Raw genomic sequence first — 19,257 nt, 5'->3', positions numbered from 1 at the left:
AATCAGAAATGTCAGATGATTTTTTTAACACCAAAAGATTACTACAAATGATAGATTTCAGAAGTTGAAGCAGATTTGTGGATTGTTGCCGTCTAAGCTTCTGCTACCGTTTGAATAATCCCTAAGTTGATTTACTGGGGGACAAGGGGCTGGGGAAGGAAGGGCTGGGTCAAAATCACAATATGGGAGTCCTGCTTTAGCTTGAAACTATCTTAGGAAATGTGCTTTGCTTCACTGATAACATTGAAAAGCAAACTGGTCTGTGCTTCCCCAAATAGGAGTGTCTGAGTCTTTGGGTGTATTTTAAAGACAAAGGCTCAGTGTGTTGCCCCAGCTGGACTCAAATCCTGGTTTCAAGTGATCCTCCCACCTCAAACCTCCCAAGGAGCTGGGACTACAACTACACACAGCTGTACCTAGCTTTTTTTTGTTTTTTTTTTTTTTGAGACAGAGTTTCGCTCTTGTTACCCAGGCTGGAGTGCAATGGCGCGATCTCAGCTCACCGCAACCTCCGCCTCCTGGGTTCAGGCAATTCTTCCTGCCTCAGCCTCCTGAGTAGCTGGGATTACAGGCACACGCCACCATGCCCAGCTAATTTTTTGTATTTTTAGTAGAGACGGGGTTTCACCGTGTTGACCAGGATGGTCTCGATCTCTTGACCTCGTGATCCACCCGCCTCGGCCTCCCAAAGTGCTGGAATTACAGGCGTGAGCCACCACGCCCGCCCGGCCCTGTTTCCTAATCTTGTTTGTTTATTTGCTTGTTGCCTGGCTTCCTCCCCGAATAAAAAGCTCCATGAAGCCAGGGGCTCTTTTCCTTACTACAGTATTCTCAGAGCTTAGTATGGGCCAGCTCAATAGAACTCTCCACAGTCCAGAGTGAATGAAAGGATGATACCTGCTCATAATGTGATTCACCTTTTCCTTCCTAATAATGTTTCTTCATATATTTCATGTTTCAATATTAGAACCAGAAATGATTTTAGCAACCAATTTCCTTATTTTTTAGAGGCAAGCAAAGGGAAGTCGAGATTGCTCAGCTGGTTCTTGGCAGAGGAGAGACTAGAATCTGACTCTTCATTTTCACAATAAATCTCTCCTTGGATTGAACCACTGTGGCCCTATCTTGGTTTGGTGGTTATATTTTTTCCAGATTGGAGAGTATTAAGAATTAACATATTCAGGATAATCTGAAAACAAGCTCTTACACTGAAGTAAAATAAATCAGCTGAGGCCTAGTAGCAAAACTCCAGCTTGTAAGCATTTTTGGAAATAAATCTTGCGAGAGAGTGATGCATTTTCCAATATTCACAAACCAAACATAATCTTTACTCATTGACTCCAGCTTGTCCTTATGATGAACGTTGATTCTTGTTTTATGTATATATATATTTTTGTTTTGTTTTGTTTTTTGAGATGGAGTCTCACTCTGTCGCCCAAGCTGGAGTGCAGTGGCACGATCTCGACTCACTGCAACCTCTGCCGCCGGGGTTCAAGTAATTCTCCTGCCTCAGCCTCCCAAGTAGCTGGGATTAGAGGCACCTCCTACCATGCCCGGCTAATTTTTGTATTTTTAGTAGAGACAGGGTTTCACCATCTTGGCCAGGCTGGTCTTGAACTTCTGACCTTGTGATCCACCCTCCTCGGCCTCCCAAAGTGCTGGGATTACAGGCGTGAACCACTGCGCCCGACCATATTTTTTTTTAAGATTTTTTTTCTTTTATTTATTTATTTATTTTAAAGACGGGGTTTCACCATGTTGGTCAGGCTGGTCTTGAACTCCCGACCTCAGGTGATCCGCCCGCCTTGGCCTCCAAAGTGCTTGGATTACAGGCATGAGCCACCACGCCCGGCCTTTTTCTTTTTATTGAGACAGGATCTCACTCTGTCACCCAGGCTAGAGTGCAGCAGCACAATCTCAGCTCACTGCAGCCTCCACCTCCTGGGCTCAAGCAATCCTTTCATCTCAGCCTCCCCAGTAGCTGAGACTATAGGCATGTGCCATCATGCCCAGCTTTTTTTTTTTTTTTTTTTTGTATTTTTGGTGGAGACAGGGTTTCACCATGTTGCCTAAGCTGGTCTGAAACTCCTGAGCTCAAGCGATCTGCCCACCTTGGCCTCCCAAAGTGCTGGGATTACAGGCACAAGCCACCGTGCCCAGCCCAGAACATTGATTATTATACTCTCTGAAATATAGTCTTGTCCTCAAGAACCCACTGAAGGGATTCTTCCTAAGGTTTAACATGCTGGGCTTTTTCCAATGTAGGACATTTGAGGGTCGTTGCCAGCTTATATGTATGTGAGTATGTGACTGTTTTCCTTGATACCAAGAAGTTTGTTTTCATTTCCAGCCTCCTGTCTGTGTTTCTGGCTGTTAGAAATTGCCAAAAATCTACAACCAGAGTGAAGGGGTTGTTACTGAAATGTAATGCCTCTTGAATGGTGACCAGCCTGTTTTACGAAGTTATTTAGCACTTTTGGAAAAGATGTCAGTTGTCCATTTTTGTGGTCCAACTAGAACGTGAGTCAAAGAAAGTTTTGTGATTTTTTAAAATAGTCTTTATTTTTTAGAGCAGTTTTAGCTTCACAGCAAAACTAAGAGGAAGGTACAGAGATTTCTCATGTACCATCTGCCCCCACACATACATAAGATCCCCCATAATCAGTATCCCCTGTAAGTGGTACATTTGTTATAATCAATGAACCTACATTGACACTTACCCAAAGTCCATAGTTTACATTTGGGTTCACTCTTGGTATTGTACATTCTATGGGTTTGGACAAATGCATAATGATGTATATCTACCACTGTGATATCATACACAGTATCATACTGCCCTAAAAATCCTCTGTCTCCACTGATTCATTCCTCCCTTCTCCCAACCCTGGCAACCACTGGGCTTTTTGTTAGTTCCATAGTTTTGTCTTTTCATAATATCATATAGTTGGAATCATACGGTATATAGCCTTTTCAGATTGACTTCTTTCACATAGTAATATTCATTGAAGCTACCTCCATATCTTTTCATGGCTTGATAGCTCATTTCTTTTTAACACTGAATGTTATTCCATTTTCTAGATGTATCATAGTTTATCCATTAATCCACTGGAGGACATCTTGGTTGTTTACAAGTTTTGGGCATTATGAATAAAGCTGCTACAAACATCTGTGTACAGGTTTTAACGTGTACAGCTTCTTTGGATAAATACCAAGGCGTGCAATTGCTAGATCATGTGGTAAGAATACATTTAGTTTTGTAAGAATCAGCCTGGCACAGTGGCTCACGCCTGTAATCCCAGCACTTTGGGAGGCTGAGGTGGGTGGATCGCAAGGTCAAGAGATCAAGACCATCCTGGCCAACATGGTTAAACCTCGTCTCTACTAAAAATACAAAAACAAAAAAATTAGCTGGATGTGGTAGCATGTGGTGGTAGTCCCAGCTACTTGGGAGGCTGAGGCAGGAGAATCACTTGAACCCAGGAGGCAGAGGTTGCAGTGAGCCGAGATCCCGCCACTGCACTCCAGCCTGGAGACAGAATGAGACTCTGTCTCAAAAAAAAAAAGAATCTGTCAAACTATCTTCCAATGTGGCTGAACCATTTTGCTTTCCCACCAACAGTGAATGAGAGTTCCTGTTGTTCTACATCCTTGTCAGCATTTAATGTTGTAAGAGTTCTGGATTTTGGCCATACTAATAGGTGTGTAGTGGTGTCTCGTTGTGTTAATTTGCATTTCCCAGATGATATGTGATGTGGAGCAATTTTTTTTTTTTTTTTTTTTTTTTTTAAGAAACAAGGTCTTGCAGTCATCCAGGCTGGAGTGCAGTGGCACAATCATGGCTCACTGCACAGGCTCAGGCTCACTGTGCAGGCTCAACCTCCCAGGCTCAAGCAGTCCTCCCATGTCAGCCTCCCAAGTAGCTGAGACTATGGGCACATGCCATTATGCCTGGCTAATTTTTGTATTTCTTGTAGCGATGGGGTTTCACCATGTTGTCCAGGCTGGTCTTGAACTCCTGAGCTCAAGCAATCCTCCACCTAAGCCACCCAAAGTGTTGGGATTAAAAGGGTGAGCCACCATGCCCAGTCAATTTTTAAGTTTTTTGTAGAGCCAAGTTCTCACTATGTTACCCAAGCTGTTCTCCAACTCCTGGGCTTAAGCAATCTTCCCACCTCAGCCTCCCAAAGTGCTGGGATCACGAGTGTGAGCCACCATGCCCAGCTAGTTGTTTGTTTTATTATTGTTGAGCTTTAATAGTTCTTGTGGCGGGCGTGGTGGCTCACTCCTGTAATCCCAGCGCTTTGGGAGGCCAAGGTGGGCAGATCACCTGAGGTCAGGGGTTCAAGACCAGCCTGGCCAATGTGGAGAAACCCCGTCTCTATGAAAATACAAAATTAGCCAGGCATGGTGGCGCATGCCTGTAATCCAAGCAACTCGGGAGGCTGAGAAAGGACAATCACTTGAACCCAGGAGGCAGAGGTTGTGGTGAGCTGAGATCACACCATTGCATTCCAGCCTGGGCAATAAGGGCAAAACTCTGTCTCAAAAAAAAAAAAATGTATATTTTGGATAACAGTCCTTTATCACATAACTCTTTTGCAAATATATTCTGCCAGTCTGTGGCTTTTCTTTCTCTTGAATGAATTTTGAGAAACATACTTTGAACACAGCTTTCTTTGTTGCCCAGATACCAGAAAAATAATATTATATATGTTGATGAGATTTTTCTGAAGATTTAAAAATAAGAGATAAATGTTGATGAGGATGTGGAGAAAAGAAAGCCCTTGTAAACTGTTTTTGGGAATATAAATTGGTACAACCATTATGAGAAACCATGTGAAGTTTCCTCAAATAATTAAAAATAGAACTACTATCTGATCCAGCAGTTCCATTTCTGGGTATATCCAAAGCAAATGAAACTGGTATGTGGAAGAGATGTAAGTGTCCATCAACAGTCAAATGTATAAAGAAAACATGGTATATATACACAATTGAATATTATATTCAGCCTTAAAAAAGAAATGCCATCATTTGCAAGAACATGGATGAACCTGTAGGACATTATGTTAAGTGAAATAAGCCAGGCACAGAAATACAAATACTCCATGACCTCACTTATGTGTGGAATCTAAAAAAGTCAAACTCGGAAGTAAAGAGTAGAATGGTGGTTACCAGTGGCTGGGGTTTGGGGTTGGAAAGATATTGATCAAAGGACATAAAATTTCAGTTAGATGAAGGAATAACTTGTGGAATCCATTGTTAAACATGTTGACTATAGTTAATAATAGTGTTTTGGCTGGATGCAGTGGCTCACCCCTGTAATCCCAGTACTTTGGGAGGCTGAGGCAGGAGGACCACTTGAGGCCAGGAGTTCAAGACCAGCCTAGGTAACACAGCAAGACCCAGTCTCTAAAACAAAAAATAAAATGAGCTGGGTATGGTGGTTCATGCCTGTAGTTCCAGCTACCTGGGAGGTTGAAGCAGGAGGATTGCTTGAGCCTAGGAGGTCAGAGCTGAAGTGGGCTATGATCACGCCACTGCACTGCAGCCTGGGAGACAAAGTGAGACCCTGTCCCTGAAAAAAAATAATAATTAGTAACAGTGTTTTGTATATTTGAAAACTGCTGAAAAAGCAGGTTTTAAATGTTCTTAGGACAAAAAAAATAAGTATACGAGGTGATGGATAGTTTGATTTAACTATTCCACGATGTATACACAATCAAGAACATGTTATACACCATAAATATAGAATTTTTATTTGTTAATTTAAAAAATTAAAATAGAAGGTATATTCTTCTTTTAGATATCTTCTGGATTTTTTTATATAAATGCAAGTGAGTAAAAATATAATGACTTTTCTTTCTTTCTTTCTTTCTTTCTTGTTCTTTCTTTCTTTCTTTCTTTTTTTGAGATGGAGTCTTACTCGGTTGCCCAGCATGGAGTGCGGTGGCACAATCTCGGTTCAGTGCAACCTGCGCCTCCTGGGTTCAAGTGATTCTCCTGCCTCAGCCTCCCAAGTAGCTGGGATTACAGGCATGCACCACGATGCCTGGCTAATTTTTGTATTTTTAGTAGAGATGGGGTTTCGCCATGTTGATCAGGCTGGTCTCGAACTCCTGACCTTAAGTGATCCAAACCACCTCTGCCTTACAAAGTGTTGGCGATTACAGGTATGAGCCACTACACCCAGCTGACTTTTCTTTTTTCTTTTTTTTGAAACAGGGTCTCACTCTATTGCCCAGTCTAGGATGCAGTGGCGCAATCATGGCTCATTGTAGCCTTAACCTCCGAGGCTCAAGTGATCCTCCTGCCTCAATCTCCAGAGTAGCTGGGACCACATGTGCATGACTGGCTAATTTCTTTTTTGTATTTTTTTCTTTTTTGTTTTTTATTTTGTTTGATGACTGGCTAATTTCTAAAATTTTTTGTAGAGAACTCCTGGCCTCAAGTGATCCTCCTGCCTGAGACTCCCAAAATGCTGATATTATAGGCATGAACTACCATGGTCAGCCTACTTCAGTTCTTTTAAATGATGAAAAGATTCACTTGCTGGATTCATCTATAGTCAGAAGATGTGGATCAACCAATACAAGATATAAATTTAGAAAAATCTTGAACATTTCAGATACTCTACTAAGTGTATTACATGAATTAGCTCATTTAATCCCCAAAACAATAGGGCTAACATGACAAAGACTTGGTTACATTTAGGGTCCTCTAGATCATTGGTGATCGTAGTGAGAGTGTCCTTATTGGCCTTGTGAAGGTGGAAAGCCACATTGCAAGGGCTGAGGAATGAGTGGAAGGTGTGGAAAGGGATACTGAATGTATAGGTAGCTTCTTTAAAAAGTTTAGTTGTGGGCTGGGCGCGGTGGCTCACGCCTGTAATCCCAGCACTTTGGGAGGCCGAGGCGGGCAGATCACGAGGTCAAGAGATCGAGACCATCCTGGTCAACACGGTGAAACCCCGTCTCTACTAAAAATACAAAAAATTAGCTGGACATGGTGGCGCATGCCTGTAATCCCAGCTACCCAGGAGGCTGAGGCAGGAGAATTGCCTGAACCCAGGAGGCGGAGGTTGCACTGAACCGAGATTGTGCCACCGCACTCCAGCCTGGGTGAAAGAGTGAGACTCTGTCACAATTAAAAATAATAATAATAAATAAAAGGAAAAAATGAAATGAAGACAGAGATAGAATAGACAAGATAGGGCAGGGATTTATATGTTTATAATTGTATTTTAGAAATTCTTTAGTATAGGATATGGGAAGAGAAGGTCCATCTCTTCTATGTAGGACGAGTGCTCACATTACTAGATAATGTTTAAAAATTAATCACCAGTAATAGTTTGAAAAAAGACCCATGAAAGTACCTAACCAATAATCCTGCCTTCTTATTCTTTGAATCAGCTACCTTCTTTTCTGTGCGTGTTATTTTTTTTCCTATATTTCTGTAGGCACTAAAGCTGTGCATCTTATACTATGCACATGTTAAGTATTTCCTTTCTTTTTTGTTTTCTTTTTTTTCTAAGATGGAGTCTTGCTCTGTTGCACAGGCTAGAGTGCAGTGGCGCGATCTCAGCTCACTGCAACCTCTGCCTCCCAGGTACAATCAATTCTCCTGCCTCAGTCTCCCAAGTTGCTGGAATTACAGGTGTGTGCCACCACGCCCAGCTAATTTTTGTATTTTTGTAGAGACAGGGTTTCACCATGTTGGCCAGGCTGGTCTCAAACTCCTGACTTCGTGATCTGCCTGCCTCTGCCTCCCAAAGTGCTGGGATTACAGGTGTGAGCCACCAAGCCTGGCCCTAATGTTAAGTATTTCATACTGGCATCTTCTCAGCCTGTTTTTTTCCTTAATCCAATGCCTAAAACACATCACTGGTTTATATACTGTAGGTTTAAGAGATCTATATTAATATTTTCCATTATTTTCATGTTATTTGCCTTCAAAAGTTCATCTATTTTTAAACCATTAATTCGTTTCCAAGCAGATGGCACAACAACTGAAATCTTTTTCAGAGTCAGAGGGTTTGGTATATATTGTTAGAACCACAAACTTAATGGTTCTTTGTTCAGACATCTTATTAACAACAGGCATTGCATCCAAATTTTAGTTATAATACAAATTAAAATAACTACTGATGGCAAAAAAAAAAAAGCTACTAAAACATTTTAAATCACCACCTCCTATTTTTTGTTAAATGAAATTTTGGACAGTAAAATGGCAGGTCTTGTAGGAAGGCGATATTCCAACGCCCCATAACAAAACACTTGAGCTCAGAGCTAGACAGCTCAGAGCTAATTTTGGAGCTCAGCAGTCAAAGCAAAATTTTTCAAAAGAATATCTGAGAAAAAACAGATCTTAAGTTTACATTATTTTGTTTAAACTCCATGTGTACAAAACTAAACGTAAACTTTCCCCACCTCATTATGTCAAAATTGTGGAGGGGTATCTTTTTTCACCCATGCTGTGCACCAAGTCATCTTTGCTGTTCTTCTAGCCCTCACGCCTACATCTTATAGGTTACTAAGCTCTGTCAATATCACCGTCAAAATGACCCTTGAATCTGTCCTTTTCTAGTCTCTCAGTATCTGCTCTTTCTTTGATCCTTTACCTACCCCCCAATTTGTGTTTTCAGTTCCTTCTCTGTCGCCCTTGCTAATCTATATCCATCCCATTTCTCGATATTATTATCCTTTTAAAACAAATGTAATCATACACTAAAATATTCCCAGTTTTACCACTTGTGGCTCCTTATAGATCGTAGGATAAAAATCAAAACTTCATCTACCCTTAGGTCCTTTATGCTGTGGCTCCGGTCCACCTTCCAAGTAATACTTCTTTCTGCCCTCTCTATGTCCCCTGGATTTGAGTGAAGCTCAGCTGTTCTTTTTTCTTCTAATACAGCTCTTGCTTTCTTACTTCCTTTTTCTTTACTCTGAATGCCAACTCTCTAACACTCTGGTACTTTCTGCCTTTTAGGTCAAATTCCACCTCCTGCATTAAACTTTTTTGTATGTGATTTTTTTCCTTTGAATCACTATTATTTTATGCTTATTTCTCCCATATCGCGTCTGCCACTCTGTGTTGTAATTATGTATACCTGTCCTCTCTTTCCCTGGACTAATTACGTCTTTCTTATATATTTTCTAACTCACAGGAAGGTACACGATGAATGTTTAATTATTCTTGAGTCTTGAGATTTACTAACTAGTGAAGCATTCGTATGTGATTCCCATCTGTAATGATGCAGCCCTATTGCTCATGTACTCCTGGATGTGAATGGATGGACAAGAAGAACGGCTGCATAGATTCCAGTGCCTTGGATTTTTTTCTTGTTCGGATATAAGAAAACAGTCCAGCTAGGCTGCTCTTCTCTCTTTTCACTAGATCTGGACAGAAAGCAAACTTGCTGGATTGTCAAGGTATGCAAGGATGCAAGATATATGTAAATTCTAACAGATGGGATTTGGTCTACCACAGAAACTTCTATTCCATTAAGTTTGAGCTGAGTTTGTCTACCCTGTGCAAGGTTTTACAGTATTCAAAGGTGACAAGGATCAGTGCTAAATACTTGAATTCTTTCTCAAGGACTGGAATAGTTTGGTTTGAAGAGTCCTCTGTTTCCAAATGCTGGTTAGCAGGGAAACATGGTGATATTTTACATTTTTTACTTACATGTTGGTCCATGGAGATACAAATGTTAATTTCAACAGATGTGTCCATTTTGCTTAGTAAAAGGTGTCAGAACGTTGTACTATCACCAAAAATAGCCTTTTGAAGGTACTGGGTCCCTATATTTAGAAAAGTTAAACATAAAATAAAAACATTTTTACATATTTTTCAAATGCTGGTGAAACATGCTCTACACAAGGACTTTTTCAGTGTATTTATTATCAGGATAGTTTCTTGCATAACCCAAATGACAAATATCTCTGCCAAGTTTTTATAAATTCCCAGGGATTTTTCATCTGCTTCTTTCCTTTCAAACTATTTATTGATACAGGAAGTCTTATTTAATAGCATTTTATTATCCATGTGCGTCTTAATCCAGCTTTGAAGATAATTTGGTTTTGGCTGCTATTCAATTCTAAGACAACAATTTAAGGTAGGTGACTGCATAGCTGGTTGGCAGCTGGGATTTAGAATAGCTTTGTTCTTAATCTGGTTTGCTTCAATTAGATATTACTCTAATTTTCTTCTTACATTCAAACAGCAACAATAAGATTTTACTAAATATTGTGAAAGTAAAGGAGAACTTATGAAAATATAAGATAGGGTAAATTTGTGGATATGACATTACATTACACTGTTGAAAACAGAGGATGCCTTTTTATTATACAAAGTTGGCCAAAGTAGCACCACCATGTTACTGTATGTGTTAGGTTTCATTGTGACTGTAATCATTTCCCCTGAAAATTAACAAATACAGTTGACCCTTTGTATTCATGGTTTCCACATCCATGGATTCAACCAACCTTGGGTAAAAAATATTTGCAAAAAAATTACATCTGTACTAAACATGTACAGACATTTGTTCTTATCATTGTTCCCTAAACAATACAGCAAAACAACTATTCAGATAGCATCACAGCATATTACGTAGTATAAGTAATCTTGAGATTACTTGAATCATGAGGGCAGATCTTTCTCATGCTGTTCTCATATCAGTAAGTAAGTCTCAGGAGAGCCGATGGTTTTAAAAAAGGGAGTTTCCCTGCACAAGCTCTCTTCTCTTGTCTGTTGCCATGTGAGATGTGCCTTTCATCTTTAGATAAGTAATTTCAAGATTACTTATACTTGTCCCCTCAAGAGGATTTAAAGTATATGAGAGCTAAGCACGGCAGCTCATGCCTGTAATCCAAGTGCTTTGGGAGGCCACGGCAGGAGGATTGCTTGAAACCAGACTGCAGTGAGTCATGATGGCACCACTGTACTCCAGCCTGGGCAATAGAGTGATACCCTGTCTCAGAAAATAAAATGAAAGTCAAAAATAAAGTATGTGGGAGGCTGTGCATAGATTATATGCAAATACAGTGCTAAGCCTTTTTTTTTTTTCAGAGACTTGAACATCTGCAGATTTTGGTATCACAGAAGGTCCTGGAACCCATCCCCCATAGACATGAGGGACAACTGTACAATGAAAACTTGGTATGACATAGTGTATTAGTCCGTTTTCAAGCTGCTGATAAAGACATCCCCAAGACTAGGTGATATACAAAAGAAAGAGGTTTGTTGGACTTACAGTTGCACATGACTGGGGAGACCTCACAATCATGGCAGAAGATGAAAGGCACAACTCACATGGCAACAGACAAGAGAATAGAGCATGTGCAGGGAAACTCCCCTTGTTAAAACCATCGGATCTCCTGAGACTTACTCACTATCATGAGAACAGCATGAGAAAGATCTGCTCCTATGATTCAATCACCTCCCACTGGATCCCTCCCACAACATATGGGAATCCAAGGTGAGATTTGGGTGGGGACACAGCCAAACTGTCACACAGATCATTTCCAAGGTGCCTCTACTAGGCACTGGTGCCTCCGAGATTCCAACCCAGGTATCTCCAGAGCCTGTGCCCTTGAAGCAGTGTGCCAATATTGCCACCTAAGTCCATGTTACACCTCTTTCATTTACTATTTGTTTGTATTACTCTTTGCATATTTGTGTTTCTATTGTCTTCTGGGATATGCATAAAATCCATGGCCAGCAAAGATCTGCATGATTTGGGCCTAACATGTGTCTCCGGCATCATCCATCACTCTTTCCCCTTGCTCACTCTTTGCCGTTCCTCAGATATCCCCTGTTCATTCCTACCTCAGGAATTTAAAGCACTCTGTCTCTTCTTCCTGGATTGCCCTTTCCACAGATTACTATTGCTTTCTCTCTCAGTTTACTTAGGTTCCTGTCCAATGTTACCTCCTCGTCGATTACTCTATAGCCCCCTAACCTGTTTTATTTTTCTCTACAACATTTATCACTCTTGAAATTATTTATTTATTCTTGTTTTTGTCACTTTTCCCTTCCACTAGAATGCAGATTCCACGGAGGTGAGGATTTTGTCTATTTTGTTCATGACATGACTCGTGTCTAGAGCAATGCGAGGCTCATGGAAGATGCTCTATATTTATGAAATAAACAAATTTAGTTTCTCCCAAGAGTCTATGAGGTGGATAAGGCAGATAATATTATATCCCTTTTATAGTTGAGATGTTCTCAGAAAGATGAAGTAAATACCTCAAATGTATTGGCTAATAAGTGGTTGGGACTAAAGTGAGACTAAAATCTCTCCTCCTTCACCCTCAGGTTTGGGCATTTTTCACTGCACCAGCACGGTCTACCTGATGTCATCTGTTTTTCTCCTTTGCCTCCAGTGTGGTTACAAAACATTTCTGAAATTACTGCCTGCTTCACTCATTACATCAACCAAAGCACAGGTAAGACTATAGAGTCTGAAAATTCTGAGGTAGTGGCTCTAACTTTTGCCATTTCCTAACATAATTCTTCTATGACTAAAACTTTTAAAGATTTATAAATCTGTAACCTTTTTCCCATCTTCCATTTTATATGCAGTCAGAATATGTAGATAAACCCAAATTTTTGCTTAATTTGAATGAATTAATTTATTCAATGTAGATTAAATCTCAGTTCTCCTATTTACTGTTGTAAGTCATTTAATCTCTCTGGGCCTTGGTTTCCTCAATCAGTAAGTGGGGATAATAGTAGTAACTATTTCATAAGGCTGTTCTGATTATTAAATAAGATTAACCAAAGTGCCTGCCATATAATAATGGCTCAATAAGTAGTAGCTATGCACCGTATTGCTATGTTCCATGCGCTCACAGTTGTGAGGATACAACAAGGAGCAAGCTAGATTTGGGGCCTTCTCCCTCAGAACTTTCAGAGTAATAAGGAAGACAGTTGAACCATTGAATAGACGAAACAACATCTGTCAAGTACTGTAAGGGGGTGGAGGGTCAGTCTCGGAGTTAACCTTGACTCCTCTTCTCTCACACTCCACCTCCAGTCCATCAGCAAATCATGTCCATTCTGCCTTCATAAAAAAATCCAGACCTTGATCATATCTCACCACCTCTACTACTGGCACCCTGGTTTGGGCCTTGATCAACTCTCAAGAACTTGGATTACTCCAGTAGTCTCCTAACTGATCTGTCTCCCTGCCTCCACCCTTGTCCCCTATGATTTATTCCCCACAAAGCAGCCAAGGGTGATCCTATTAAAACTCTTCATATTATGTCACTTGCTATAGGCAAGAAGGAGGTTTATTGGACTTACAGTTCCACATGGCTGGGGAGACCTCACAATCATGGCAGAAGATGAAAGGTACATCTCAAGAACAGCATGAGAAAGATCTGCCCCGTGATTCAATTACCTCCCACTGGGTCCCTCCCACAACACGTGGGAATTCAAGATGAGATTTGGGTGGGGACATGGCCAAACTATCACACAGGTCATTTGCTATAGGCAGAATACCCCTCTCCATCACCAAACATGGCCGTGTCCTGATCCCTGAGGCTTATGAATATGTTGTCTTATATGGCCAAAAAGATTTCACAGATGTGATTGAGAACCTTGAGATGGGGAGATTATTCTGGATTATTCACGTGGGCTCAACCTAATCACAGTTTTTTTTTTTTTTTTTTTGAGACGGAGTTTCGCTCTTGTTACCCAGGCTGGAGTGCAATGGCGCGATCTCGGCTCACCGCAACCTCCGCCTCCTGGGTTCAGACAATTCTCCTGCCTCAGCCTCCTGAGTAGCTGGGATTACAGGCACGCACCACCATGCCCAGCTAATTTTTTTTGTATTAGTAGAGACTGGGTTTCACCATGTTGACTGGGATGGTCTCGATCTCTTGACCTCGTGATCCACCCGCCTCGGCCTCCCAAAGTGCTGGGATTACAGGCTTGAGCCACCGCGCCCGGCCTTGTTTTTTTTTTTTTTTGAGATGGAATCTCACTCTGTCGCCAGGCTGGAGTGCAGTGGCGTGATCTTGGCTCACTGCAACCTCCGCCTCCCAGGTTCAAGCAATTCTCCTGCCTCAGCCTCCCAAGTAGCTGGGATTACAGGTGCGAGCCACCACGCCAAACTAATTTTTGTAGTTTTAATAAAGACGGGGTTTCACCATGTTGGCCAGGATGGTCTCTTGACCTCATGATCTGCCCGCCTCGGCGACCCAAAGTGTTAGGATTACAGGCGTGAGCCACCGCGCCCGGCTAATCACATGAATTCTTAAAAGTGGATAACCTTTCCTGGGTGTGGTCTTAGGGAGCCGGACCACAGAACAACAATCAGAGAAATGCAATGTTGCTGGCTTCGAAGATGGAGCAAGGGGACCTTGAGGAGCTGGAAAAGGCCAGGAAACATACTCTCCCTAGAGCCTCCAGAAGGAATGCAGCCCTGCCAACATAGTGATTTTACCCCAGTGGCATAATTTCTGATCTCTGGAACTGTAAGATAATAAATTTGTTTTGTTTTAAGCCACTAAATTTGTGGTAATTTGTTACAGCAGGAACAGAAAACTAATACATTACTCTTCTGCTTAGAATCCCCCAGTGGCTCCCCAACTCACACAGGGTAAAAGACAAAGTGACCTCCAAGGCCCTAAGCCATCTGGCCCCCTGTGTCTTGAGGAACTCACTTTCTCCAGGTCCCCTTGGCTTACTCTGCTCCAGCCACACTGCCATTCCTGGAACATCCAAGCATTCTTTCCACTGAGGGTCTTTAGACTGGCTGTTCTCTCTTCCTGGACTACTCCTCCCCCAGAAATCCACAAGGCTGTCTCATATTTCCTTTGGTCTCTGCTGGGATGTCACCTCCTCCATGAGCCCATCCTCAACCTCCCAACATGAAATAGGCACATGTCCAATCCACCTAACCCTGCTTTTTCTTGTTAACGCTTATCACCACTTGACATATTATTTAATCGTTTATTATCTCCATGCTCTCCCTTTGGAGAATATGAGCTCACAAGGGCAGGGACTTTGTCTTCGTGGCTGCTATATCTCCTTGCATGGGATAAGTGCTCAGTAAATAATTTATCAAATGAATTGAATGGATGAATGAGGGAGAGAGAGAAAAGAAAGGAGAGAGTGTTATGGGAACGCAGGATATCTCAGGTAGTGTAAGGAAATAAAGGAAGACCTGAAGGGAAGTCTGTGTAGGAATTAACCAAACGCAGGGAGTGACATGTTTTAGACATAGGGAACAGCATGTATAAGGTCATACAAATGGCCAGCAGCCTGGAGCATACAGAGGCAGCATGATACGGCTTGAAAACTTATTTTAAGCAGTTGGATTCACTGTTAACTACTGCGGATAATTCTGGCCAAGAATGCTTACTCTGGAATCAGACTGCTGCTTGGGCTTAAACCCTGGCCCTGTCTCTTACTAGCTGTATGTCTTTGGGCCGTTACTCATCATCTCTGTAAGAGGAGTGTGATAGTAACCCTACCTCCAGGGCAGGGGTGTCCAATATTTTTGCTTCTCTGGGCCACATTGAAAGGAGAAGAATTGTCTTGGGCCACACATAAAATACACTAACACTTAATGTTAGCTGATGAGCTAAAAAAAAAAAGCAAAAAAAAATCTCATAATGTTTTAACAAAGCTTACAAATTTGTGTTGGCCGCATCAAAGCATCCTGAGCTGCACGCGGCCTGCAGGCCATGGGTTGGACAAGCTAGTTCTCGGTTGATTGTGAGGAACAGATAAGTTAAATGTAAATAAAGTGTTTAGAAGAGTGCCTGGTACATTGTAAGCATGGTGTGAGTGTTAGCTATTATTAATTATTACCAGCAACAGGGAGATGCTGGAGTTTTATTAAAGGATTAACTTGATAGGACTTAAGTTTTTTGTTTGTTTTTTTGAGACAGGGTCCTAACCCTGTTGCCCAGGCTAGAGTGCAGTGGTGCAATCTTGGCTCACTGCAGGCTTGACCCTTTGGGCTCAGGATCCTTCCACGTCAGCCTCCTGAACAGCTGGAACCACAGGCCAGCACCACCATGTTCTGGCTAATTTTCTTTAAAATTTTTTTTTTGTAGAGACAGGGTTTCCCTATGTTGCCCAGGCTGGTCTTGAACTCCTGGGCTCAAGCGATCCTCCCACCTCGGTCTTTCAAAGTGTTAAGATAACAGGCCCTATATGGTATTTTTTTTTTTATTTTAATTTTTTTTAGAGATGGGGTCTTACTATGTTTCCCAGGCTGGTCTCCAACTCCTGCACTCAAGCAATCCTCCTGCCTTGGCCTCCCAAAGTGTTGGATTACAGACATGAGCCACTGTGCCCAGCCCTGTACGGTGCTTTTTAAACTTCAGGTTGTGACTCACTAATGGGTCATAAACCAATTTAGAGGATCAAAAGCAGCTAAAAGATCCCCCACAAGAATAGAAAACAGAACATAGGATTTAGAAAGGGTAAGTAATGTGTATAACATTTGTTTCGAATGTGTGTATGTGTGTGTGTGTGTGTGTATCCTCACACATATGTATATTTTATAGTCACACTCATTATTCATCAGATAAAATGTATACCTGCCTATGGATCCTAGTTTCACAAGTTTAAGAAATATTGCTTAATGGGACCTGCTCTAATTCTTGTTCTGCAAGCTAGCTGTGTCACCCTGGGTGAGTCCTTTCCAGGATCTTTGAAGTTCTTATAGCTCTGTAAGATTATGACTCTAGATATAGGAAATCCTGCCTGTTTGGGTGTGTGGCTAAATGTCTTGCTGTGACCTACAGTGAATTACAAGGCAAAACCTAACCATTCCTCAAGGGACAGCCCTAAGGAAGTTTTTGGCAAAGCATAAGCCGTACAGCACAACAGCTGAGGGAGGCCGATTCCAGATCCCAAAGTACCTTGTGTTTCCAAGTTAGAGAGTGGGAGGAAAGATGAGGAGGTGTGAATTGCTTATCTCCATAGTGCCACCCACCTCTGCTGTGTTTGAGAGTCACATTGACAAGCTGCCGACAGCTCAGTGGGCAATGCCCCTGCCTACCCTGGCTCCCCTTTTAGCTGCCAATTATGGAATCAGCTGAGGAGGAAAGTGAGGGCTGTTATGTTCACCAGAAGATTGGAGGCTCACATGCCCATTGGTCATCTCTGCTGAACTTCTTTGCCGGATAGTTGCCTGGCAGGTCAGCTGTTCCATGGATGGAGGGAAGGGTTGATGAATTACATGTATATAGCAATTTAGCCAATGCAGTGGTACTACACACCCACTTTGTCAGTGGCAGCATGCCCTTGGCACTAGCCTACCAATTAGTTTTGCTCTAACAAATCTATCTGAGAGCAGTTAAGACAGAACCATGAGGATCCAGAGCAGTGGTAGCTGGGACCAGGGGAATTGGACAATTTCTGTTATTTGAATTAACTATGTTGTGGCCAATCATGTAGAAATCTCAGTACATGGGGCCAGGTGCAGTGGCTCATGCCCTGAATCTCAGCACTTTGGGAGGCCGAGGCGGGTGGATCATCTGAGGTCGGTTGTTCAAGATCAGCCTGGCCAACATGGTGAAACCCTGTCTTTACTAAAAATACAAAAAAAATTAACTGGGTATGGTGGCACGCGCCTGTAATCCCAGATACTTGGGAGACTGAGGCCAGAGAATTGCTTGAACCTGGGAGGCAGAGGTTGCAGTGAGCCAAGATTGCACCATTGCACTCCAGCCTGGGAGACAGAGTAAGACTCAGTCTCAAAAAGAAAAAGAAAAAGAAAGAGAAAAAAGAAATCACAGTACACTGAACAGCAGTACACTTGGAGGCACAGAGGCTCAAGGGTGGGGTGGATAACTCCTTGCACTTCTGGATTCTGCCTTTTCTCTAACAGTTTATTCCTCATCCTGCTATTTTTCTATTTTTACTAACTTGAAACATCATTCTTCCTATTGCATTCCCGGAGCACACACATGTTTTTTGTTTTATTTTGTTTTTTTGAGACGAAGTCTCTTTCTGTCCAAAACTACACATTCAAAATACAAGTAGTGGGCCAGGTGCAGTGGCTCAAGCCTGTAATCCCAGCATTTTGGGAGGCCGAGGCAGGCAGATCATTTGAGGCCAGGAGATTGTGACCAGCCTGACCAACATGGTGAAACCCTGTCTCTACTAAAAATATACTAAAAACACAAAAAAATTAGCCGGGCCTGGTGGCACATTCCTGTAGTCCCAGCTACTCAGGAGGCTGAGGCAGGAGAATTGCTTGAACCGGCAAACGGGTTGCAGTGAGCTAAGATCACGCCACTGCACTCCAGCCTGGGAGACAGAGCAAGACTCCATCTTGAAAACAGAAAAACAAAAACAACTTTTTTGAAGTCATGATATAAACTTGTGCTATGACATAGGAGAGTGTCTACAAAGGGACTAATAGGTAAAACTCATCCCCCCAACACACACATTTTTAAAACAACAATGACAGCAACAACAAGCTACCTTGTCATTATAAGAGATTAAGGAATGAGACATCTAAAACCATATTTAGGAGATAGTTTGGGGTAGGGAGCTTATCTTTTCTAGTAAGGGTCATATTTGGCCCCATTTCTATTGTATAGAAAAATTAAAGAAATGCTTTAACTTCAGCAAAGAAGTGAACAGCTTGGCTTTATCTATCAGTACCAGTTTGATCACATGATGGGGGAAGAGGAAAAAATAGACCAATTTCTTTCTTTCTTTTTTTTTTTGAGATGGAATTTCACTCCTGTTGCCCAGGCTGGTGTGCAATGGCACAATCTCAGCTCACCACAACCTCTGCCTCGCAGGTTCAAGTGATTCTCCTGCCTCAGCCTCTCGAGTAGCTGGGATTACAGGCATGCGCCACCACACCCAGCTAAATTTTGTATTTTTTGTAGAAACGGGGTTTCTCCATGTTGGTCAGGCTGGTCCTGAAATCCCAGCACTCTGGGAGGCCGAGGGGTAAGCCACTGCGCCCAGCCACAAATTTATTTCTATTGCCTTATGTTTCCCTAGCACCTCCAACAAAAATCTAGAGTCAGTTCAAGGGAAAAGACAGATATTCAGAAGATAAACAGCAGTACATGTTCAAGTTGAAGGTGGTAGGTGACTTTTGGCAGGTAGGAGAGAAGCATGATGTCCAAGACATGAGTGCCTCAGGCATCGGCAGCAGTGGGAAGGGGAGTTACTATTCACTGAAGACTCCTTTGTACCATGTGCAAACTCTTAAAGTTTTAAAATAATAAACAATAGCAACAAAACCAAAACTCCCTAATATTTGGATTAAGC

The sequence above is a fragment of the Aotus nancymaae genome, unplaced genomic scaffold (assembly GCF_030222135.1).
Source record: "Aotus nancymaae isolate 86718 unplaced genomic scaffold, 86718_ANA_hifiasm-v0.15.2.pri h1tg000067l, whole genome shotgun sequence".
Classification (NCBI taxonomy): Eukaryota; Metazoa; Chordata; class Mammalia; order Primates; family Aotidae; genus Aotus; species Aotus nancymaae.
This window is presented reverse-complemented; position numbering follows the sequence as displayed.